The sequence below is a fragment of the Triticum aestivum genome, chromosome 1B (genome assembly GCF_018294505.1).
Source record: "Triticum aestivum cultivar Chinese Spring chromosome 1B, IWGSC CS RefSeq v2.1, whole genome shotgun sequence".
NCBI classification, from domain to species: Eukaryota; Viridiplantae; Streptophyta; class Magnoliopsida; order Poales; family Poaceae; genus Triticum; species Triticum aestivum.
Genome location: NC_057795.1, coordinates 78,917,810 through 78,934,988, shown reverse-complemented (window position 1 = coordinate 78,934,988; position 17,179 = coordinate 78,917,810).

Here is a 17,179-nt window from a genome sequence, read left to right as displayed (position 1 = left end):
AGCCAGCGTCGAGTCGCCTGCCCCAAGCTTCACAGGCGCTTGGAGTTCAAGCCCCGCGCCTGCAGCCTCTCGTCCCGCAGCACGCCCGTCCTCAGAGCCCCCCGCTAGGAGCTCCTTCCATTTGCTCGCTTCGACCCCGGGTCGCCGGAGACAACAGGGAATCTCCTCTGCCTCGCCCCGTTCGCCCGCAAGTTCCACAGCGCTACCGGAGCTCCCTCGGCCGACGAGAACCACCTGCAGATGAGCCCCTCGTCGCTCCTTCCTTCCCCTCCCCTGCTTTCTAGTCCCTCCTCTCACATCTCTCTCTCTCTGAACCAGGAACCCCATCGATGGTCGCGTCCTCGTCGTGCGCGTCATCACCCGTTCGTCCCTGCCGGCAGCCGCGCTGCTCCCCTTCCTCGTCATCCCTCCAACCGGAGCCCCGCCGTCGTCAGAGTCCGACGCCAATCCGTCGCCCCGCCAAGTCCCTCATCCTCCTCTGCTTCAAGCAGGAGGACAAGACGCCCCGATCTGCGCCTCCCCTTGCCGGATTTGGACCCCGGCGCCTCCCCGCGTTCCGTTCCGACCAGTCCCCGCCAATTCCGTCGCCAGGACCCCCCCCCCCGCGTCTTCCCTCCATCTCCATGGTCGAGCTGCTGCTTGTGTTCTTCAGAAACGAGAGCAACATCTCGCTCATTCTGAGCATTGACCGCGCCTGCAGCGCCTGGGCCAGCAGCCTCCAAGCCCAGCAACCAGCGCCCTCTCCACAGTTCTGGGCTTGGCCCATGGTGAGAAACCCCCAAGCCCTTCCTGTGAACTATTGGGCCAGCCTTTGTTTCGGCCCGCTCATATTTTTTTTCCCTGCCTGCGAATTTAGCATTATCCAGTGTATTACAGTTTTACAGAAAACCCCTATTGTTCATGCATTTAATAACTAACAAAATATGCATCATATGTAAATAATTTATATATGTAAAATGCTTAGAATTTCATCTAGTTTCATAATATGCTGCTTTCATCCATGTTTAAAATGTTTAAAATGATGTTTGTTTAAATTTGCTCAAATGCCATGTTAAAATGATTTATTTCATAACTAAATAACAGTAGCTCCGTTTTAAATAAACTTTATATGTAAATGGGGTGGAAAAATGCTTAGTTTAACATGGTGGACTTTATTTTCCTGTTTAACAACAATATAATATGTTTTAGGGCAGAATAGTACCAAATCCAAAATATGCATATGGGGATTTTCCGGAATTGTTGTTTGATTGTTCCGGCCTCATCTAAACTTGCCTAGATAGGTAGTTTTCATATGCTTCACCCCTTGCCATGGTTAATAACATTTAATATTGTTGGGTACATAATCGAGATCAAACTAAATAATTGCATGTGGTGTTTTGTCAGTATGCAACTCGTTGCATATTGAGCTCCACTTAACTTGTACTATTGTTTGTTGAAGTTTGCCATGCAAGGCCTTATTAAACCGGACATGCATCATACTTGTTTGTGCATCATGCCATGTTTATGCTTGTGCATTTACCATGTTGTTTGTTTCTTTCCGGTGTTGCTTCTTAGTTCCGGTTATGTTGCGATTGCGAGGATTCGTTCGACTACTCCCATTCGTCTTCTTCATGAACTCGTTCTTCTTCCTAGCGGGATTTCAGGCAAGATGACCGTCACCTTGGAACTCATTACTACCACTGCTATTCTAGTTGCTTCATTCTATCGCCTTGCTGCGCTACCTATCACTTGTTCTTCAAGCCTCCGAAATTGCCATGTCAGCCTCTAACCTTTTCACCCTTCCTAGCAAACCGTTGCTTGGCTATGTTACCGCTTTTGCTCAGCCCCTCTTATAGTGTTGCTAGTTGCAGGTGAAGTTGAAGATTGCTCCATTCTGGATAGGATTATGTTGGGATATCATAATATTTCTTATTTAATTAATGCATCTATATATTTGGTAAAGGGTGGAAGACTCGGCCTTATGCCTGGTGTTTTGTTCCACTCTTGCCACCCTAGTTTCTGTCATACCGATGTTATGTTCCTGTATTTTGCGTTCCTTACGCGGTTGGGTGATTTATGGGACCCCCTTGACAGTTCGCTTTGAATAAAACTCCTCCAGCAAGGCCCAACCTTGGTTTTATCATTTGCCTCACCTAGCCCTTTTTGCCCTTGGGTTTCTGGAGCCCGAGGGTCATCTTTATTTTACCCCCCCCCCCGGGCCAGTGCTCGTCGTGACTGTTGGTCCAACCTGTCAGTCGCCGGTGGTCACCAGGGGCAACTCTGGGCTGGCCTACGGGAAGTTTGGACAATCCGGTGTGCCCTGAGAACGAGATATGTGCAGCTCCTATCAGGATTTGTCGGCACATTCGGGCGGCTTTGCTGGTCTTGTTTTACCATTGTCGAAATGTCTTGTAAACCGGGATTCCGAGTCTGATCGGGTCTTCCTGGGAGAAGGTATATCCTTCGTTGATTGCGAGAGCTTATCATGGGCTAGTTGGGACACCCCTGCAGGGTATAAACTTTCGAAAGCCGTGCCCGCGGTTATGTGGTAGATGGGAATTTGTTAATGTCCAGTTGTAGATAACTTGACACCAGATACGAATTAAAACGCATCAACCGCGTGTGTAGCCGGGATGGTCTCTTCTCGGCGGAGTCCGGGAAGTGAACACGGTTTTGGGTTATGTTTGACGTAAGTAGGAGTTCAGGATCACTTCTTGATCATTGCTAGCTTCACGACCGTTCCGCTTGCTCTCTTCTCGCTCTTATTTGCATATGTTAGCCACCATATATGCTTAGTCGCTGCTGCAACCTCACCAATTTACCCCTTCCTTTCCCTTTAAGCTTTGCTAGTCTTGATACCCATGGTAATGGGATTGCTGAGTCCTCGTGGCTCACAGATTACTACAACAACAGTTGCAGGTACAGGTTACACGATGATCATGACGCGAGAGCGATGTTTGCTTGTTTGGAGTTCTTCTTCGGCTTCTTCTTCGATCAGGGGATAGGTTCTAGGTCGACAGCCTGGGCTAGCAGGGTGGATGTCGTTTGAGTTTCTGTTTGTGTTTCATCCGTAGTCGGATGATGCTCTTATGTATTGTGATGTTGTATTCGTGTGGCATTGTATGCATCTTGTATGTATCCCCATCTATTATGTAATGTTGATGTAATTATATCCACCTTGCAAAAGCGTTTCAATATGCGGTTCTATCCTTGGTGGGACCTTCGAGTCTCTTTAGGATAGTGTCGTATATTGGGCGTGACATGGTAGTACTCCTAAATCTACACGGTGGTGCTACTAGTACTAGTAGTAGTACTACCAATGTAGTACTCCTAGGAGTACTAGCACTGTACTACCCGTTGGTCAAATTATTATGTGCTGCTCCTCATAGTGAAGTGACAAGACCCTGCGCCAGAGATGACACCTGAGTATAGGCGCCGTGTTCGGCATACCATAGTCAGACTCGCCATCTGCAGTCACTATCATCATGGCTGTAGGGCTAGCCTCCTTACAACTAGCCCTGTTCGACATAATTTCCCGTGCGTAGATGCCCGTGCATGGCACGGAACACCAAGATTGGGGGTGGACTGCTCCGGCAGCGGCCATCGCGCCAGATTTTTCCACGGCCTTCTAGATGTGCTGGGGAGGAGATAACGCTGATTGTGAGAGACAAGGAGTTGTTTGTAAATAGGGAACAAGTGCGGGCATCTTTTTGCAAAAATGGACAAGCTTGGTTTGTATGCGTCAGATCTAGATCCGATGGCTACTGGTGAAAGATGGGATGCACAACATCATCACCAACTCATGACCTGTTTGATTCACAGGATTTTGAAAACGCAGGAATAGGACACGGAAATATTACAAGTTTCAAATTGATATTACAAATGTTAGGAATAATGCTGCACCTAGGAAGAGGGAATTACTAGGAAGTTCACGTAAGAACTTTCATTAATTTAGGTGGATGCAGCATTATCGTACAAACTAAAATCCACCGCCCTGACAAGTCACTAATGGGCAAATAAGTTTTCGAGTCTCTGGCCACTTGATGTTTCAAAAACAAATTCAGCTTCTGCGGAGACTTTGTCATATAGGCTTAGACGCTTGCGGTGATCAGCACGCCATTCATTGTTGCGCCAGAGAAAGCCAAACCTCATTACCTTGAGCACACTTGCCTCCAGAACAAAGAACCTGGCCAATTTAATCTCAGATGTGCTGCCTCGGTAGTCGATCAAATCAATTTCTGTAAGATGGAGATCAAGGCATTCGATGGGATTGTTATAGTGCAGCACATTTTTCACTTTCGGGTCTTTTTTTATCTGTAAAAGAAGAGAACATATTAGAGCAGCTGGCTGCATAAGATTGTCGTGTCATCAAGAGGTACCAATATCATTCGCTCATACGATAGGGTTGGCTGGCTAGTGATATTTTTTGACTCTCTCTCTCTCTCTCTCCCTCTCTCTCTCTGTTTCTGTTTCCTCTCATTTAACTAGGAGCACATGAAGAGCTTGGGCATTTATTGCCTTCCACTATGTGGCCGATGCCATATTTCGCAAAAGTATGCCACATAATACGCATCGATGTCAAATCAAAAGATTTTGGCACCGCTCTCGCGATGTGAGAGAGTTGGCACCGCTGTGCACACAGACCCACATGTATAAACAAATCAATCAAACCAACTACACCAGCCTCTCACTCTCCTAAACAAGTGTTTTTTTATTGCCTCAGTCCTCTCTCTCTCCCACGCAGTGTTTTTTCATTGCGTGAGTTAATTTGGCACCGGAGCAAAGTAGTTGCTCCAGATTGGGGCATCAAGTGAGCAATGGAGGGGCATCGATGCCACATGCATCACAATTGAATTTCGCACATGTTTTGGCCTACATAGCCCACTTTTGTACTCCCTCCGTCCCAAAATTCTTGTCTTAAATTTGTCTAAATACGGATGTATCTAGTTACAGTTTAGTGTTAGATACATCCGTATCTAAACAAATGTAAGACAAGAATTTTGGGACGGAGGGAATACTACATCGTATTTAGTATAAACTTTTGACCATAGATTTACCTAAGAAAATGCCAATGCATGTCACTAAAAATTACACCATTTGAAATCATGTTCAAATACGAATCCAACGATATAGTTCTTAGTGACATGCATTAACATTTTGTCAGTTAAATCTATGGTCAAATTTTGATACTACAAAATTGGAAGAGTAAACCAGGACAGAGGTAGTACTTGACCTTAGGGTAACCCTAGAGTTACTGGAGTAGTCTAAGTTACTTTCCACTATGACTAGCCTAGGCTACTATAGTAGTACCGCATAAAAATGATGCAGGTGATCATGTGAGAAAAAATACTAAAAACATTTCTTTCGGTGCAGTGCGTAGATGTAGTTTTGAACACTACACTTGTCATCATAATTTGGGAAAATTACGAAAAAATTGAGCTACATTGTGATTACCGTTTACTAATAGGAAAGAAGTTTCACCTCGATGAGTAGCTTCTCCGTGCATGGAAAGCATGTAAGGAATCCAACAACTTGATCCAGATTGCGGCCGATAGATTTTAGTGCTAAGATCTTCACTGTGAGCATGGACTGGGTCAAGCTTGTGGGAATCATTTTCTGGAAGACGGTCATAAATACATCAAGAAGAAATTTTAAAAATGTGAATTTCAAGAAGATGGAGAAGAAGATGAGTGATGTACCTGAATGATTATGGATCCAATAAAGAGTTCGGAGAATTTGGCAGATGAGTACACCAACGCTGTCAATTTCGGCGCGTCAATGACCCTGATTTTTGTTGGACCTTCTAGATCCGATACAAACAATCTCTTAAGGAAAGGCGCATTCTCAATGACCATAACGTGGAACAGCTGGAGTGATCTCTTCCCAATTGATGTCTTGTTGCAGGGCCAACAAGACACATAAATCCATCGGAGATTCGTTGAGGCGATGTGGAGGCTAATGAACCCGTGGATCTGCTCAAGACGAAGGTACTCGAGCGCAGTACAGCTGCGGAGAAGGTGCTCCATAGCCTTCTTCGAGATGACAACATCGAAGAGGTCGAGCTGCTTGAGTTGAGGGAGAAGAAGGGCGGGCGCGGCATCAATCTGGGGAAGATAGCAGGAGCTGAAACTGGTGCGGCGCAGCGTTGGCGTGAGGCCGAGCGCGGACGGCGGCAGAGAGCGACATCGTCCAGCTTCAAAGCTGAGCTCCTCGAGCTGATCTAGGGCGGGGGATAAGAACCACTCGTCGAACTTGGGTTGGACCTTGCAATTGGTACTGAACATGCGGATGTCAAGGAGTCTGGCTGGCCCAGGGTGCGATGAAAGGATCTTGGAGACTGCGGCCATGCATTTGCAATCCCCGTCGCAGAGGCAGCTATCAACGGTGAGGTTGAGGGGGACGCAGCGCCAGAGAGGGCGCCACCACCGGGAGAGCAGGGTGGTCCGCAAGGCAGATTTGGTGGGGAGGAGGCCGATGATGACGAGCAGCATGTCGTCGGGGAGGCTGCTGATGAAGTCCAGGCTCGCCGGATGCGGTTTTCGCTCGAGCGGCCTCTGCTTGTTGGCTGCCTCGCCGTCCATCTCAACAGGTGGCGACGCCGGTGTACATGTGTGCTGGTGTGTGTTGTGTGCTGGGTGTGTGCGAGTGCGTCCTTCTGTGCATACCGCCGCGCAGTGGTGAATTTTGCGCGAGTGCGTCCTTCGCGCGCAAGAAGTTTGTCCTCAATGCGCCCTCAATTTACTAGCGTGCGGGGTGCTACCCCGAGTGGTTTCAACTTTGTTTCCTTCACCGCGTGTCAGATGGGCCTCTAGTTTACTTATTTTCACCCACTACCACATGGGCCAGCACACCAAGATACAGAACACGAGCTGACAACACAACATGTGGATTGGGTGATCGGTCAACTAAACAATATACAGAGCTATATGCTGACACAGTGAGCGTATAATCCATCAGTATAGAGAGTTCGAGTGAGAGGGGAGGCCCATGAGAGATAGCAGAGAGAGAGAGAGAGAAAGAGCTACTCCCTCTGTTCGATAATGTAGTTACAACATTTTTTTAAAGTCAAACTTTTGAAACTTTGACCAAGTTTATAAAGAAATTACTTATATTGGCAATACCAAAGATAAATGATAGTATGAAGTAAGTACATGTTGTGATGAATCTAGTGATCATTCCAGATGTAAATGTTTTTCTCCACATATACCTAGTCAAACTTTCCTGAGGTTTGACTTTTCAAAACATCCATATGCTTATGGACATGACAGAGTCCCTAACGAGAGAGAGAGAGAGAGAGAGAGAGAGAGAGTGAAAAAAGTGTGTGTGCATGTGTGAAAGAGACATGGACAACACACGATAAAAGTGAAGAAAAAGCGTGCGTGTCTTATGCAAACATATCACACATGCATCTTTGACAATGGAGGCAAGGTGAGGAGATAGTGTGTGGTTGTTTGGAATCGAGAGAGGAAGACCCCTAGCACGTGGCCAAGAGGGGTCTGACAAACAAGGGAGAGAGGTCGAGAGAGACGTACGGAGAAAATGCAGACATGGGGAAGAGAGAGTGTATGTTTGTCATAGAGAGATTCCCTGGAGATCGTGATGGGACTACATGGGTGGGAGATCGAGTGGCAAGGTGTGTGCGCGATAGAAGATGCCTCGAGAGATATCGAGATAGACGTATGGATGGAAGGAGACAATATGTGTGTTCCTGATGGCTAGTAAGAGATAATCATACTTAGGAGGGGGGGAGTGCTTGCACCTATGGCCCTGTTTGGATACTGTAACTCAGTTAGAGGTTAGAGTTAGATTCTAACCCTGAACTAACTCTAAGTAAAGAGGTGTTTGGATGGCAGGGTTAGATGGAGCGCGGATACGGCAAGGCACCTTCACGGGCGGTGCGAGAGGGAGGGAGGGAGAGGACGAGAAGCTTCAAGGAAGTGGGGAGGGATCTGCTGCGGGGAGAGTGAGAGAAAAAAAGTGTTTATTAGTGGTCCCGAGAAGAACTAACCCAAATAAGCACCTCTTGGATGGGTTAGTTTTTTTGGATGGGTTAGATGCATCTAACCTAAACTAACCCTCCTATTTGGATCTTTTTTGGTTAGTTGACTCCAAACTAACCCAAACTAACTCTAACCCATTGATCCAAACAGAGCCTATGATGGAGTGAGGGATTATGGTACTTAGGGGGATGCGTGTCACATGGAGAGAGAACAAGGGAGGAGAGTGTTGGATGGGTCTATATGTATAGCGCGAGCGAGACATGTGTATGTGTGAACCAGGGAGATAAAAGGCCCGTTTGGCTTGCGTCGTGAGAATCTTTTGCATGGCCTGGGGTTGTGCCCAGATTTCATGCACGCTTGTTTGGTTGCTACCCTGTGAAAAAGAAAGCCCGCCTGGGCTGGGTTCCCTCTTGCACTTTAATTATCCTGGATGAACTCCAGACACTGCAAGTAGCCTAGCCCAAGCGACCGATTTCGAATGCCTCGTCGTGCCTGGTCGTGCGGCCACGAGGCTAACAGCAACATGGATGGATATTAGCATTAATTAATTGATGCATGGATTGATTGATGGGACGTTGATGCTTGGCCTGGCCCAGGCATGAACCAAACGCTCCAGCACCACACAAGCCTGGCCAGGCAGAAATATTTTACATCTGACGTCCACACCAGGCAGTACCGACCATCAAGGCATGAGGGTCAGGTCATGAACCAAACTGACCAATAAAGTTTGAGTGAGATTGAGGAGCCCCGATAAGGCTGAGTGGTGCGTCAGATAGCTGAGAGGGGGAAAGAGATATTCCATCCGCTCGATAATGCAGTGCAGGTAAATTTTTTAGAAGTCCAAATTTGGAAACTTTGATCAGGTTCACGCAAATGTTATTTATATCTACAATACCAAAGATACATCATACAAAACTACATCTGATGGTGAATCTAATGGTATATGTTTGTCATACTAGATGTAATTCTTTTTCTCCACGTACATGGTCAAACTTTGTTATGTTTGACTTTTAAATAAATCTATGTGCTATGGACGGAGGTGAGTGCCTCAGTCGAGACAGATCAAGTGTGTGTGAAGGAGAATGAGTAAGTGTGCAAAAAGAGCATGTGTGTGAAAGAGAAAGTGACAACAAACAATAAATTAGATTGAGAGTGTGTTTTTTTGTTTCTTATGCGAACATATCACGCATGCATCTCCGAGATGGAAAAGCGAGGCGAGGAGATACACGAAGATAGCTAGTGTGTCATCGTTTGCAATGGAGTGAGACACCCCTGTAGCACATGTCCAATAGAGGTCTGGCCAAGAAGGAAAAAAGGTCGAGAGGGACACATGGATGGCATGGACGCATGGGAAGGGAGAGAGGGTGTGTTTGTGATAGAGAGATCCCCTCGAGATCGTGAGGGGACTATATGGGTGGGAGATCGAGGGAGTGCGTGCGCGATAGTAAGATGCCCCGAGAGAAATCGAGATAGACCATGCACATGTTTGTGATGGAGACTAAGATTAGCTAGTCATATACATATACGGGGGACTGTGTGTGCCTACAATTGAGTGAGAGACCATCATACTTGGCTAGTTGGGCATGAGATTGTGTGTGTGTGTGTGCGTGTGAGATGGAGAGAGAACAATGGAGAGAGATAGACTTTTAGATGGGCCTATCCAGTGCGAGTGAGATATGCATGTGTATGTGTGACCCAAATGGATGGAGAGTTTGAGAGAGGGGGGGGAAGAGCTCCGAGATGACATAGTGGTGCGTGAGAGAGTTACGGGCAAAGAGACAAGGAATTTGTGTGCATACGATGAGTGCACCCAAGATATCTAGCTTTGACTAGCTAGAGTATCATACATAGTGTGCGAGAGAGACCTATAGATGGTGTATATATGAATGCGGACTAGAAAGACCCCCCCCCCACACACACACAAAGAGAGAGAGAGAGAGAGAGAGAGAGAGAGAGAGAGAGAAAGGGAGAGGGGCCAACAAGGTTTTTGTGTCGGATGCGTGCGACAGAATTGAAGATCGCCGGCGAGAGAGTGAAAGAGAGAGAGAGAGAATAGGAGTCCGGGAGAGGGGGAGGTCGCGTTTTATGCATCAAAGACTGATATAAACTTGCATTCAAATATTTAAATTGGAGACCATGTTGTCTGCTATCCACACATGAGTGGATATATGCGTATATCAAACAAGTTCATTAATTTGACTTTCAACATGTTCATGGAGTACTATAATACTGTACAACATGCTACTCGATTGAGGTTTTCAATTTTGGATTTAGTTCACTATTTTGACCTATTAAACGAGCTAGTTCATTGAATTGAGATATTTCATTTTGGGTTTGATTCACGTTTTTGAGTGGGTCAACTATTTGTCATATAGTAAATCGCTAGCAACGAGCATGTAAAAACACATTACTCCCGAGCATCATCTCTCCATCTAAAAAAGAAGTGGCAAGCTAATATTTCAAAATTTGATTCGAATCGACTTGGTAAGGTAGACGTGGATGCTCGTTCTCCCAAAATTTGAATGAACAGTTAAACATCCTCTCTGCTCGGTGGAATTCGCCCAAGCAAATAAATGGGAGACACGAAATTACCGTCCTATGTGGGACACGCATCAATTGCCCGTTGTACATCGAGGGTAGGTTCGTAACTTCATCCAAGCGCGCCTTCTCCTCGGCCGAAATGACATGTGCCGACTAATTCATAAACCATGGTCGGCAAAACACGCTCTCCTCGCACGAAATAGCTCGCGCCCACTATTTCAAAACACGCTCTCCTCGCCCGAATTCGCTCGCGCCCATTATAGTTCAAAACACGCCCTCCTCGCTAGAAATCGCTCCCACCCACTATTTGGGGAGAAGAAAAGTTACTCTACTATCCCTGACCCTCAGTACATAGACCCAAGCTGAGAAGCCTATAGGCAAGGGTAGAACTATAACTCCCCCTCACATTTCATACAAATGCGTCCGTAAGACATGGTTCCACTCCCCTCCCAATTCCCCCCGCCCGCCCCCATTCATACCTCGTGGGCGCCAAATCACCTTCTCCCTGGGAAGCTCCCTTCTCTCGAGCCGCGAAACCTCAGCCCCACCTCCATGGCGCCCCCCACCGCACCAATTTCACAGCCGCCCTCCTCCCTAATGCCAGAGACGCTGTCCAATTGCCGTCGTGCACTGGGCCATGTGCCTCTTACTTCGTGCTGCTGGTGCTGCCTCGACGACGTCCGCGTGAACCGTACCGGAGCCGATTCACACCCGCCGTTGTTCACGGCGCCGGAGTGGCTCCAACTTCGGATCTGTCCAGAGTCCTGGCGCTGCTTCCGCATAGCCGTCGACCGTCACGACATCGCTCTTTCCATGCCGCCGGTTACCACCGCAACCGTGCCGGCCTCACCGACTCGGCAGCTGGACCTGCCTACTTCACCATGCCGCTAGATAGGTCACACCCTCATCTGAAATCACTTTATTTAGGTGTTAGTTGTCTAAATTTTTATTCTGGGCCAATCGATTCCCAATGGGAAGCAGCACCCCTCGAGGCGGTGGAGCTCCTAGGCTGACGATTGGCTGGTGTCTAACGTAAGGGTGCCGGGCCGCAAGTTCGCCATGGAAGCAGCGCTTAGATGTCTACCTTTTCGAGTTGCGTGGGTTGAAGGTACTGCCGCCGCCGGATCTGGATGATGGGGAGTCTTCGTGGATTGGCCTGGGGGAGGCACAACCACGGCAGTGCAGTGGGGCGGGGAGCGGGGTTTTGGACAGGGCCACGGACGGTGGAGGCAGGCTGCTCTGCCGTTGGTCGCTGGCTCTTCGGGGAAGATTCCGAATAGTGTCAGCCGGGAGGCACAAGATGGCCATCAAGCCATCCGGCGTAGATCGGACAGTACCAAAATAAAATAAAATCGTGTGACCCCAATTTAGTCTTCAGTCAACAGACGTGTGACCACTCTCGTACCTTGCTGTTGATCTCTTAGTGTATTTCTTTGGATCAAAGAGATATGTATGTTCTTAACTTTATGCGTTATCTGCATCTTCAGACACACCGTCTTCCGACTCACCGCAGCTGCTCCAACAAGGGAAGCATACACCAGAAGGGAGCTACAGTCCCCACTCAACAGTTTCCTGCATCGAATGCGCGTGCCCGACATGGACAGCCACAACAACTGCAGGGCCATCGACAAGTCAGCATTTATGGCTTTGTTATTCATCTAAGCACGGAAAATAGATCATCACATTTCACTGTATATTCATGTTGATCTCTTACGGGTCTTGTTCAGGAGTTCACGCTGTTCTATAGTTTAGCTAAGATACTTGTTCTTTAGGTAACGCTGTTCCATAGTTATCATCCATCAGCCAATGCTATCCCACAGGCTGGTGATTATAGTATTATACCACTTCTAGTATTACCTATGTTGTTCTTTAATACTTTTGTGTGCCATCTAGTTAATCGTGAGTACAAACGATACATATTCTGTAGCTTTCATCTGTGTTCTCCCTTTAGTTTATGAGACTTGTTGCTGCTAGTTAACCCCAGTCCTACTATTTATGTCGTCTCCTACAGGCACTCATTTACATAAATCTAACTACTAGTTGTCTTCCATGCATGTCAGATATAATTGCACACAATGATATATCCACAAGAACCTCACGGAGCAATGTAAAGGCCAATAAACTTGATGTCAATGATACCCAATATGATGGAACATGTAAAGGCAGTTCTTCAGAAGACTTGCAGAAAGATGATGAATCTTCTTCACCCCACAAGGTCCTTGCTCTAACTTGGCCTGTGATATGGGTACAACATGCATATAATGTCCTGGAGTGTATCTACTCTGTTGCAATGCCATGTGCTTAGCATGCTGATCATGCATGTAAATATGCCATGCCTTCCTGTTTTTTAGTACCTATTCCATTCATGATAACATGTTTTCAAATTCAAGTACTGTCATTCTACTCTATCGCAATGCCATCTTCTTAATTTGGACATCATGCTTCTGAATATCTTATGCATTGTTATTCATCAGTATGTATTTCATCTGTCTGCCATACCATGTTTTTTTACATTAAAGTGTTGTTCTAGTGCTCTGTTGCAATGCCATCTTATTTTCCCAATCATACACGTGTATGTTGTCTTGGTTATTTCTGTACGTATTCCGCTAGCATATAGTTTTACATTCAACTAGTTTTTTTTCCTGTGTTGTCCTGTCGTATCCCTAGCTCTTACACCATAATCCCTCCGTCCGGATTACATGTTGCCGAAATGGATAAAAAAGGATGTATCTAGAACTGAAATATGCCTAGACCCATCCATTTTTTTCCGGATGGAGGGAATACATGTCAATATGTCATGCCTTAGGATGTATCTAGTACCTATTCCATATCTCTGATGTCGCATGTTTTATAATTAAAGCACCATTCTTCTATACAAGGCATGCAAGGGGAAGACGACTATGTTAGAATCTGAAGGATTACAAACAAGGCCTTTGCAAAAGATCCAAACGCCAGGAGATAATAAACCAACTCCAGTTTTTATAGATACTGCTCCAGCACAGAGAAACCCAACAACTACTGATAATAAGAAGATTCCAGTGGCCAAAGAACTAGTCCGTTCCAGTCGAGCAAAAATATGTCAACTCTATTCTAAGAAGCGTGTGCGTATCCTTGCATCATAAAATTTTATAGCATGCTGATCATATTTTCTACATGTTTCTTACCCATCTCTCTTTTAGAAAATAAGCTTAATAGATAGAAGAATTTCTGCAATGGTATCGTTTGTGAGGAAAGATTCTTGCAGGAATTCTCTGTGCTCCAATGTAGATGTAAGTACCTGTTGTATATCACTATATTTTTACATCAGCATGTATTTTGTTAGTCGGCGTGAATCCAACCTTTATCTGATCTAAATTTAGTTGTAGCAAAATATATGATTAAAGGCCACAATGTTGATTTTTTAAAGGAAAACTGCCTGGTAGTTTTGCATCCTGAACTGCATGAGTGCGTTTGAATACTTTGGTTCTGCAGTGGGTTTTTCAGTGTTTTTTTACTGTGTTGTCCTCTCGTATCCCTAGCTCTTACATCATACTCCCTCTGTCCGGATTAAATGTCGCAGAAATGGATAAAACTGGATGTATCTAGAACTGAAATACGCCTAGAATCGTCCATTTATTTCCGGATGCAGGGAATACATGTCAATATGTCATGCCTTTCTATTCTTCAGTACCTATTCCATCTCTGCTGTAGCATGTTTTATAACTGAATCACCATTCTTCTATATAAGGCATGCAAGGGGAAGACGGCTCTGTTAGAATCTGAAGGGTTACAAACTAGGTCTTTGCAAAAGATCCAAACGCCAGGAGATAATAAACTAACTCCATTTTTCATAGATACTGCTCCAGCACAGAGAAACCCAACACCCACTGATAATAAGCAGATTCCAGTGGCCAAAGAACTAGTCCGCTCTAGTCCAGCAAAAGAATGTCAACTCCATTCTAAGAAGCGTGTGCGTATCCTCGCATGATGAAATTTTATAGCATTCTGATCATATTTTCTACATGTTTCTTACCCATCTCTCTTTTAGAAAATAAGGTTAAACGATAGAAGACTTCCTCCATTAGGATCGTATTCGAGGAAAATATCTTGCGGGAATTCTCTCTGCTCCAATGCTGATGTAAGTACCTGTTGTATATCACTATATTTTTACATCAACATGTATGTCAGGACCCCGACTCAATGCCACATCGATCTAGCATGTAACACCTCATATCACTTTGCGGCCTCACGCACGGTATTCCCACGGGTGTCGCCTTACCTTTGCCCGGGACCGTTTGCGCCTTTTGGCACACGTATATGACAGTGTCGCTAGCATCCATATGATAAGGAGCCCGGGCTGACATGGCTAGTCGTAAACCCAAAGCGGCACAGACTTACAGGGACAGGCATCCATGACCCAGCATCGAACGTGTCGGTCATCAGCGAGTGAATCCAGGCTGTAGCACTGGGCTAGCAGGACTCCGGTGAACCGGGCTGTAGCGGGCTAACAGGACTCCGGTATTCACCGCGTGACATTTCCCCGAAGGGACAGACACAGGAACGAAGAAGGACACATGCCGGCCAACCTAAGTGTTCCGGAGCAGTAGCAAGCTACCATGGCTCGGTGGAAACACTAGGAGACATTTCCCCGTAAGAGAGGCTACTAAAGATAAACAACTAGATGGTCAGATCCCACACATACCAAGCATTTCAATAACATACACACAATATGCTCGATATGTGCAAATACAACATGGCATCACAACATGACTCTACGACTCAAGTAATTTATTCAATAGGCTCTGAGGAGCGAGATATTACAAACAGGGGTCTCATGACCCAACAATCAGAGCATACAAGTCAAAGCACAAGCGGAAGCTATCATGTCTGAGTACAGACATCTATAAATGAAAAGGGCTGAGAAGCCTGACTATTTATCAGATCCTGCCGAGGGCACAAGATCGTAGCTGAGGTAACAAGCTAAACGTCGAAGTCCACGCGGAACTACTAGTGAGACTGAAGTCTCTCTGCACAAAACATAAAATAGGCAAACGTGAGTACAAATGTACCCAGCAAGACTTACATCAGAACTAACTACATATGCATCATTATCAACAAAGGGGTGGTGGGGTTTAACTGCAGCAAGCCAGCTTTGACTCGGTGGCTATCCTAAACTACGACTGCGAGTAACTCTTTTGAGGTGGCGCACACGAGTCCACATATTCACCATATCAATACACCACTATGGATCCGCTCCCGTCTCCCTACGAGAACGCCATCCATAGCACTCACGCTTATCTTGCGTATTTTAGAGTATCCACTTTCACTTGTCTATGAACTGATATAAGCAACCCAGAAGTCCTTTTCCGCGGACACGGCTATTCGAATAGATGATGTTAACCCTGCAGGGGTATACTTCTTCACACACGCTCTCACCACTTACCGCCGTTGTTGTCTAGCTTAACCAACTAGCTCCGGGATATCCATCACAGATTCTTGGAGAAAGGGTGGTTCACAAGAACCCGACTTGATCACGAGCTCAACATAGCAGTCAGGTGACAACCTGGTAATACTTCCAAGAAGATATTCGGAAAATCACGAACCACCGGTATGTTACTAAGCTTGAGAACAATCTCGCTTTTGAGGGCAAGACGATATGATCAAATGAGTGAGGACTTGACAAGATCCTAACTCATCAATCGAAGGGTGCACCGAAATAAGGACTAGGTAGCACGATCAGTCTTAGAAGGATGATTCAAAAACCAACACGCTAAGAATGAAATTATTGTCCCTTAACTACCAAGCAACGAGGTTGCTGGGAGTATTGATTTCACACATCACAATTCATTTGTCGGTATTCCGGTTGCATCAACACGATGGCCGAGGAATGACTAATGATGGTGAGAAGTATTACTACGTCAAAATTCATGAAAGTTGGTGCAGTTCTCATGACAATTCTGACATAAAGGGGGTAATACTCCAAGGTAGAACAGAACCAAAAGCTGGATTGGCATTTGATCTGCGGAATACAACTACTTTGACCCAATCCTAGATATGGATGAGGTACTGGAGTTTGTTTCTCCTATTCATTCTAAAATAGAATGGCTTGGCGGACCACAAGGGTAATAGGCATCGACGAACGAATGCACGCATACTCTTGACTATCAATTGATAGGCGAGGGTCGGAAACAACTAAGATGGGTCAACTCAAAAGAACATATGATTTTCTGAGTTGTGGATGCATGGATTAGCATGTCGAACGAAGTTCAACATATTTTTTCCGGATAACCCATGCAGAAAGGTAGAACTGGCAGAGCCACAATATATAATGGAGAACTCATCAAGAATAATCCTGTTGTGATATTTCAGTTCAACGAGGAACTTCTGCCATAAGTAGTTCATGGTATTTGGAAGAAGAAGATACCACGGACTTCAAGGACTATCGCAAAGGTTACTAATATCCTAAAGGCACTAGCAATTACTATCAACATGAAGTAGGTAGAGTGAATCTCGGGTTCAAGAACCCAGGAACAGAATACCTATTACTAAGTAGCATCACGGGATGCTTTCGAGAATGATGGCCAGAATCATCACACTGGGAACACAAATCATGGCTAAATTACTAGATGATCCCCTAAGACACCTAGGGTCATAATAATATCTCCAACATATATGTCAAG